This window comes from Diaphorina citri, unplaced genomic scaffold (genome assembly GCF_000475195.1).
Source record: "Diaphorina citri unplaced genomic scaffold, Diaci psyllid genome assembly version 1.1 scaffold3441, whole genome shotgun sequence".
Taxonomy (NCBI): Eukaryota; Metazoa; Arthropoda; class Insecta; order Hemiptera; family Psyllidae; genus Diaphorina; species Diaphorina citri.
Genome location: NW_007380849.1, coordinates 9732 through 16560, shown reverse-complemented (window position 1 = coordinate 16560; position 6829 = coordinate 9732). Strand labels below are relative to the sequence as shown.

Sequence of the window (6829 nt, the reverse complement as noted above, 5' to 3'; positions counted from 1 at the left end):
ACAAACCATTTTTATTAACGTCTTATGTTAATGAATCTAGTTAATGATGTTAATATTAATGAATCTCTAATCCATCTCCAATTAACTCACATTTATAGTACATACTTGAGTAGAAACAGTATTTCCCTGACATGTATTCATAACTTGGAACAATTAGGCATATTTTGCTTCCCATTTGAAAATGTCAAATGTACATGTACATAACATTACTTGTCTTTTATGATTTATGACAAAGTGTCAGTCAGTGCTCTTTTCATTGATCACACAGGCGTGTGTGGCAGGTCATTGATAGTTATAGCTGGGGACACATTTGTCGTGTCAAATCAATGCATCGTATTATACAATAGGGCAATGACCCCGTCATTTTAAAAAGTCGGACTCCCGTTAGCTAAGTACATTCATACCCAACTCCACTAGTACTTGGTACACTTTCTACAATTTTTGTTCCCTTTTTGATCTACATAATTTATCAAATCTCTGTGCCAAGTTCGAGCGACTTTGGCTGAAATCTAAAGGCCTGAGCATTGCGAACTCTTTCCGGGGAAAATCGTATAAACCCTATATCCGGGTCCGTAAGGTACTTCCTCAGGGTATATATTTACCTTCATAAGTCCTTAATTAAATTAAATCGTATGTAAGTATGCGCCTACGTAAGTTTAAGTCGTTAATTAAGGTAAATCTAGCAATCGCCACCCTAGTTAGCTTAGTTGGTAGTGCGTCTGCCTTGTAAGCGCTAGGCCGCGGGTTCGATTCCCGCCCAGGGCGGATTTTATCCTGATGGGATAATGTTTGTTCTCGGAACGGCTGGCTTTCTCCTATCCTGTCTTCCTTCTCTCTTTGCCAGCCTAGTTAGCTTAGTTGGTAGTGCGTCTGCCTTGTAAGCGCTAGGCCGCGGGTTCGATTCCCGCCCGGGGCGGGGGGATAATGTTCGTTCTCGGAACGGCTGGCTTTTTCCTATCCTGTCTTCCTTCTCTCTTCGATTTCGGGACGATAAGAACATAGCATTTACAGTTCCCTCTGTCAAAAAATCTAGCAATCTCATTTACTCAATTCTCGTTGAACTTTTTATTTTAACCGCGGATTCGGAGGTAATCTTAGATTATTCTCCCTAATTTCAAGTAGCTGCTTACCTACTGTAAGTTGTTATTTTATTATTAAGGATAGGTGGGAACCTAATAAAAAGTAAAAAAAAAATTGGACCGATTGCAATACTTCCTCATTCCTCATTACCTTGTATAGGTTCCCTATACGTAAGGGTAATAGAAAGTAAAAAAGATTTATTAACTGATTACGAATTTAGAATTTTAGATCCATCAGTCTGTATTGACGACTGGAACGTAGGAACCTCTCTCTCAGGCTCGTTTTGTGGTTTGTAACCAACTTTATCTTTCCCGATTCTTTTAAAAATAGTTTTAATATTTGGATGAAATTAGCGAATTCTACAATTCACTGTCCTTTTCTCGAGAAGTTTGATAGAGGGAACTGTAACTGCTAGGGTCTTATCGTACCGAAAGCGAAGAGAGAAAGAAGACAGGATAGGCGAAAGCCAGCCGTCCCGAGAACGAACCTTATTTGTTTAGGATATAATCCGCCCCGGTTGGGAATTAAACCCGCGACCTAGAGCTTGCAAGGCAGACGCGCTATCCTCCAAGCTAACTTGGCTGGCTCACTGAACCTACATAACTTAGATCTTGGATGCGCCTCAAGTGCACCCGGATATAATCCGCCCCGGTTGGGAATTAAACCCGCGACCTAGAGCTTGCAAGGCAGACGCGCTATCCTCCAAGCTAACTTGGCTGGCTTAGTGAACCTACATAACATCTTGGATGCGCCTCAAGTAGGTACACTTCGAAAATTGCCATTAGCACGTGATGTCCCATACGGTCACCCATCTAGATATCCACCACACCTGACGTTGCTCAACTTGAGTGATCCGTCGCGTCGGGAATTGGTGCATTGAACGTCGCATCGCCTTGCCTCCTATATCCTCTGGTCTCTTGGCTGCTTTTACATTCATAGTTCACACCCATCCCGGAACTAAAAAAATCGGTCCGAAAATTTCCACCTCGGCCTTGATTTGAACACAGGATTTCTTGGTTTCAAATCTGTGGCTGGCCACGCTTGGTCGACTTTAAGTGGAGCCGACAAAAACCTTATAACGAACGTCTGGGTTTTATCTATTGAATAACTTAAAACAAAGTAGTACTTACCTCATGGGAATGTATTCATTGCAGATTAGTTTTCCTTTCCGTCCACTGATGTAGCCTTAAGACGTTGTACAATTTTCTTTTCTACGTAGGTTCCCTTCAGATTTCTTGAGCAAGATTAAGTTGAAAACAATATTGACTCGTAGCTCGTAGGTCCATAAGAATAATTCTATGTTAATTTTAATTCACCAATCTTTTGAAATAATTTAGGAACTACCCTTTTGGTTGGTAATTTACTATATTTTTTTTTCCTTGTCCAAATATGAATAGGGTGTTTTTACTATACCATTATCAGAGAACACCTGTCGGACATTCGTCGTTGCTCACCCCCACACTTACAAAATGACTCACAAAAACTTCAACTGTGAACATAAAAGAAAGCTATTCAAAAATAGAAAGTCGAAAAAAACTCCGTTAAACAAGCATGGTTCATAGAGTACAATGCAATGGTTCACAGAGTACAATAACTACAATTTAGCTTAATGAAACGATGTATTGTAGGATAAAAACGGTACTTTTTGCCCTACGTACGAGATAGACGGATTATTAGGACTTCACCGGAATATTTTAGACTTATACCCGCGCGCAAAATGCGAGTTCCTCTCTCTATCGCGGATGCAAGAGCACTGAACGGAGACGGAGTGAACGGATATACAGACTATACAGTGTAGATACCGGGTAATAGGTATGGCAAGGCTCACCACACACGGGCTCTAGATTGTAGAATATGAAGTTGCTGCGTTTGATCCAAATCCGTATATGATATTATGTTTTTTTTTTTTTTTTTTTTTTTTTTTTTTTTTTTTTTTTTTATTTTTGGGGGATATATATTTGGTGCGTTTTTTCGACAAATTGTTTTTTTTTTTTTTTTTTTTTTTTTTTTTTTTTTTTTTTTTTTTTTTTTTTTTCAGATATGTAGGGTACATTGGGTTGAGATAGGGTTCTCTGGAAAGTTTGATCAAGCTGAGGTGAAAGCTAAAGTTGGGAGAACAGCGCTTTCCCTTTGAGTTTTTTCCATTGTTAGGCGTAAATAGCGAAACTTTGCCCCTGAATAACGGCCGAACCGTACATTTCTGGAAACTCGCTCCAGGTACATTTCGATCTACATCATTTATCACATCTCTCTGCAAATTTTCAGGCCCTTGGGCCGAAATCTAAAATCGTGAGAAATTCGAACTGTTTTTGAGCCTTTTGAAAACTAAGGCCTTCAATAGCGGCCAAACCGTACATTTCTTGAAACCGTCCTCCGGGACAATTTCGATCTAAATTATTTATCGAATTTCTCTGGAAAGTTTGAGCGATCTGAGGCGAAAGGTAAAGTCAGGAGAACCGCGCATTCCTTTTGAGCTTTTTCCATTGTAAACAAAGGCTAAAGCCCCAAGATTGATGGGGGGGCGGATGCTCCAATAAATAGGGTTCTCTGGAAAGTTTGATCAAGCTGAGGTGAAAGGTAAAGTCGGGAGAACAGCGCTTTCCCTTTGAGCTTTTTCCATTGTTAGGGGTAAATAGCGAAACTTTGCCCGTGAATAACGGCCGAACCGTACATTTCTGGAAACCCGCACCAGGTACATTTCGATCTACATCATTTATCACATCTCTCTGCAAATTTTCAGGCCCTTGGTCCGAAATCTAAAATCGTGAGAAATTCGAACTGTTTTTGAGCCTTTTTAAAACTAAGGCCTTCAATAGCGGCCAAACCGTACATTTCTTGAAACCGTCCTCCGGGACACTTTTGATCTAAATTATTTATCGAATTTCTCTGGAAAGTTTTAGCGATCTGAGGCGAAAGGTAAAGTCAGGAGAACCGCGCATTCCTTTTGAGCTTTTTACATTGTAAACAAAGGCTAAAGCCCCAAGATTGACGGGGGGCGGATGCTCCAATAATTAATTGGCATTTGGGGGCCCTGAATGCCAAATATATACGCTAATTCCTCGGCTAGCTTTGAACCCGCGTTCTTCCCTTTACCAGGCGAGCGTCTTCTACATCACCGAAGTAAGTTAAGTAAAGGAAAGACATCACCGGGATATGACAATACCTAAATTTAGGTATAATATGACCGGTGTTCTGGTGAATTCAACCGAGATGATCTTGAGAGTGCTCAAGGTTTTCAGTGTGAACTGCAATTGTCAGCGCTAACCAGATACAGGCGGAATAGCAGCCAGAGGCTAATGGTGAAAAAAATGTCCGTAAAAAATCAATATAAAAAATAAAAATGAAATTATTATTATTATTATTAGTATTATTATTATTATTATTATTATTTACTGTGTGCATCGACGAGTAGACCAGAACGTCCCCATTTTCTCTTTTTGTGTAATTATATTTTCAAATTCAATACTGTCTCATTTATTTAATGCATAACTAGACTACTTACTCGCAATTATTATTCTTTTCAACAATGGAGAAAATTATATTATGCTAATAAATGAATGCAAATGTATCTACATACATGTATCTATCATGTAATATGTATATTACATGATGTTACTTCGTTTTAACTACCGGGTATCAAGCATATTGAGGTCAATAAGCAGCTGATCAAAAGCCCTTTCTTTGTTAGCTTATTTTTGCATTTGTCTTTTTCAAGGCTTGTTGTTGAATTCTCTGGTTGTGTTACTTCGTTTTAACTACCGGGTATCAAGCATATTGAGGTCAATAAGCAGCTGATCAAAAGCCCTTTCTTTGTTAGCTTATTTTTGCTTTTGTCTTTTTCAAGGCTTGTTGTTGAATTCTCTGGTTGGTCGAATGAAGCAAGTTGCGCCATAAATTTCAAACAATTGGTCCGATTCTTTTAAAAATAGTTTTAATATTTGGATGAAATTAGCGAATTCTACAATTCACTGTCCTTTTCTCGAGAAGTTTGATAGAGGAAACTGTAACTGCTAGGGTCTTATCGTACCGAAAGCGAAGAGAGAAAGAAGACAGGATAGAATGCGGTTTGAATTCATCGCTTCATTCTATGATGCTCTATGCGTATGCGCTTTTTGCTCTCAGCTCTATGCGGTTTGAATTCATCGTTTCGTTCTACGATGCTCTATGCGTATGCGCTTTTTGTTCTCAGCTCTATGCGTTTTGAATTTGTCGCTTCGTTCTACGTTGCTCGATGCTCTATGCCTATGCGCTTTTTGCTCTTAGTTCTATGCGGTTCGAAGTCGTCGCTTCGTTCTACGTTGCTCTATGCGTATGCGCTTTTCTCTCAGCTCTATGCGGTTTGAATTCGTCGCTTCGTTCTACGTTGCTCGATGAATATGCGCTTTTTGCTCTTAGCTCTATGCATGCGCTTTTCTCTCAGCTCTATGCGGTTTGAATTCGTCGCTTCGTTCTACGTTGCTCGATGCTCTATGCATATGCGCTTTTTGCTCTTAGCGAAGTCGTCGCTTCCTTGGTTCGAAGTCGTCGCTTCCTTCTATGTGCTCAATGCTTTCTGCTTCATTCTGTTTTAGGCCTTGGGTATTATCTATTCTACTATTATTTTAGGCAGATGTGGACAAGGCCGTGGAGTCAGCTAAGGCCGCTTTCAAGCGAGGCTCAGTGTGGAGAAACTTGGATGCTTCTGGCAGAGGAAAACTCATCTATAAGGTAAGTTAGGTAAGACATTCGACATCCGTTATTACAGTCCTCTCCCTCTGTCAGACCTAAAAAAAAAATCTTTATGCCTCTTTTAAAAATAAAACAGGAAATTGATTTCGAGTCTCGAACCTCTACCTCGTGAACTGTGAGTCGGATAAAGTTCAAAGTTTAACCATTAGATTTTTCGTGAAAAATCACACTAGATCATCTATTTAATTATTTCAATAGCTGCACTAGAAAGTTTTTAATGCCCATTCCATAAAAACAGCAAAATTTCTTGAAATCACCGAGTCTCGAACCCGTAACTCTTTAACTGTTCGACCCCAAATTTTTGGAGTCTGACGTACATAAAAGGAGCGAAATGGAGCTCGAGGAGGGGGGGGGGCTGCCTCTGATCTCCGTTGTTACCGTTCCCTACCTCTGTTAGACCTTAAAATAAAATAAAAACTTTGATTTCAGTTGGCGGAACTAATTGATAAGAACGTGGACTATTTGGCCTCCCTGGAAACTTTGGACAATGGGAAACCCTACGAGGACTCCATTTTCGATCTGGGGTGTGCCTCGGACACTTTCCGCTACTTTGCCGGCTGGTGCGATAAAATAGAAGGGTCTACCATTCCGTCAGGTGAGTACTTAAAGTCCAATCCAGAAAATGTCTTTTTGTGGCTTGAATGGTGGGATTCTCACTTAGTGAGCCCTTCCAGAATAAACACCTTAGGGCCAGGACCGCAATCTGCGTTTAAACTTATTATTAAAGAACTCTTGGATTAAACAATCTGATTTATTAAATGATTCGAAACTTTTTGCCAGCCTAGTTAGCTTAGTTGGTAGCGCGTCTGCACCGTCACCACCAAGATCACGTACAAGTAAGAAGTCAACTCTCCTAAATTCGAGATTAAGCTCTCGCCATGCTGTGAGCTCGGGGATTCAAATCCTAATGCGTACTTACGTTTTCACAAGGATTTTGATTACCAACGAAATGGTAAGAATGCCTTGGCAGGAAAAAAACTTATGCGCTTTTCTATTAAGACCAGGGCCCGAATTGAAATTC

General features: G+C 40.0%; 1 long non-coding RNA gene across 1 annotated transcript; it reads left to right on the top strand.

Annotated features, from left to right (window-relative positions):
- The first annotated feature begins 5555 nt into the window (after positions 1-5555).
- On the top strand, positions 5556-6375 carry LOC113471968. The gene is made up of 2 exons (XR_003394466.1): positions 5556-5787; positions 6238-6375. It is a non-coding gene; the product is annotated as an uncharacterized LOC113471968 (long non-coding RNA).
- Positions 6376-6829: the final 454 nt, after the last annotated feature.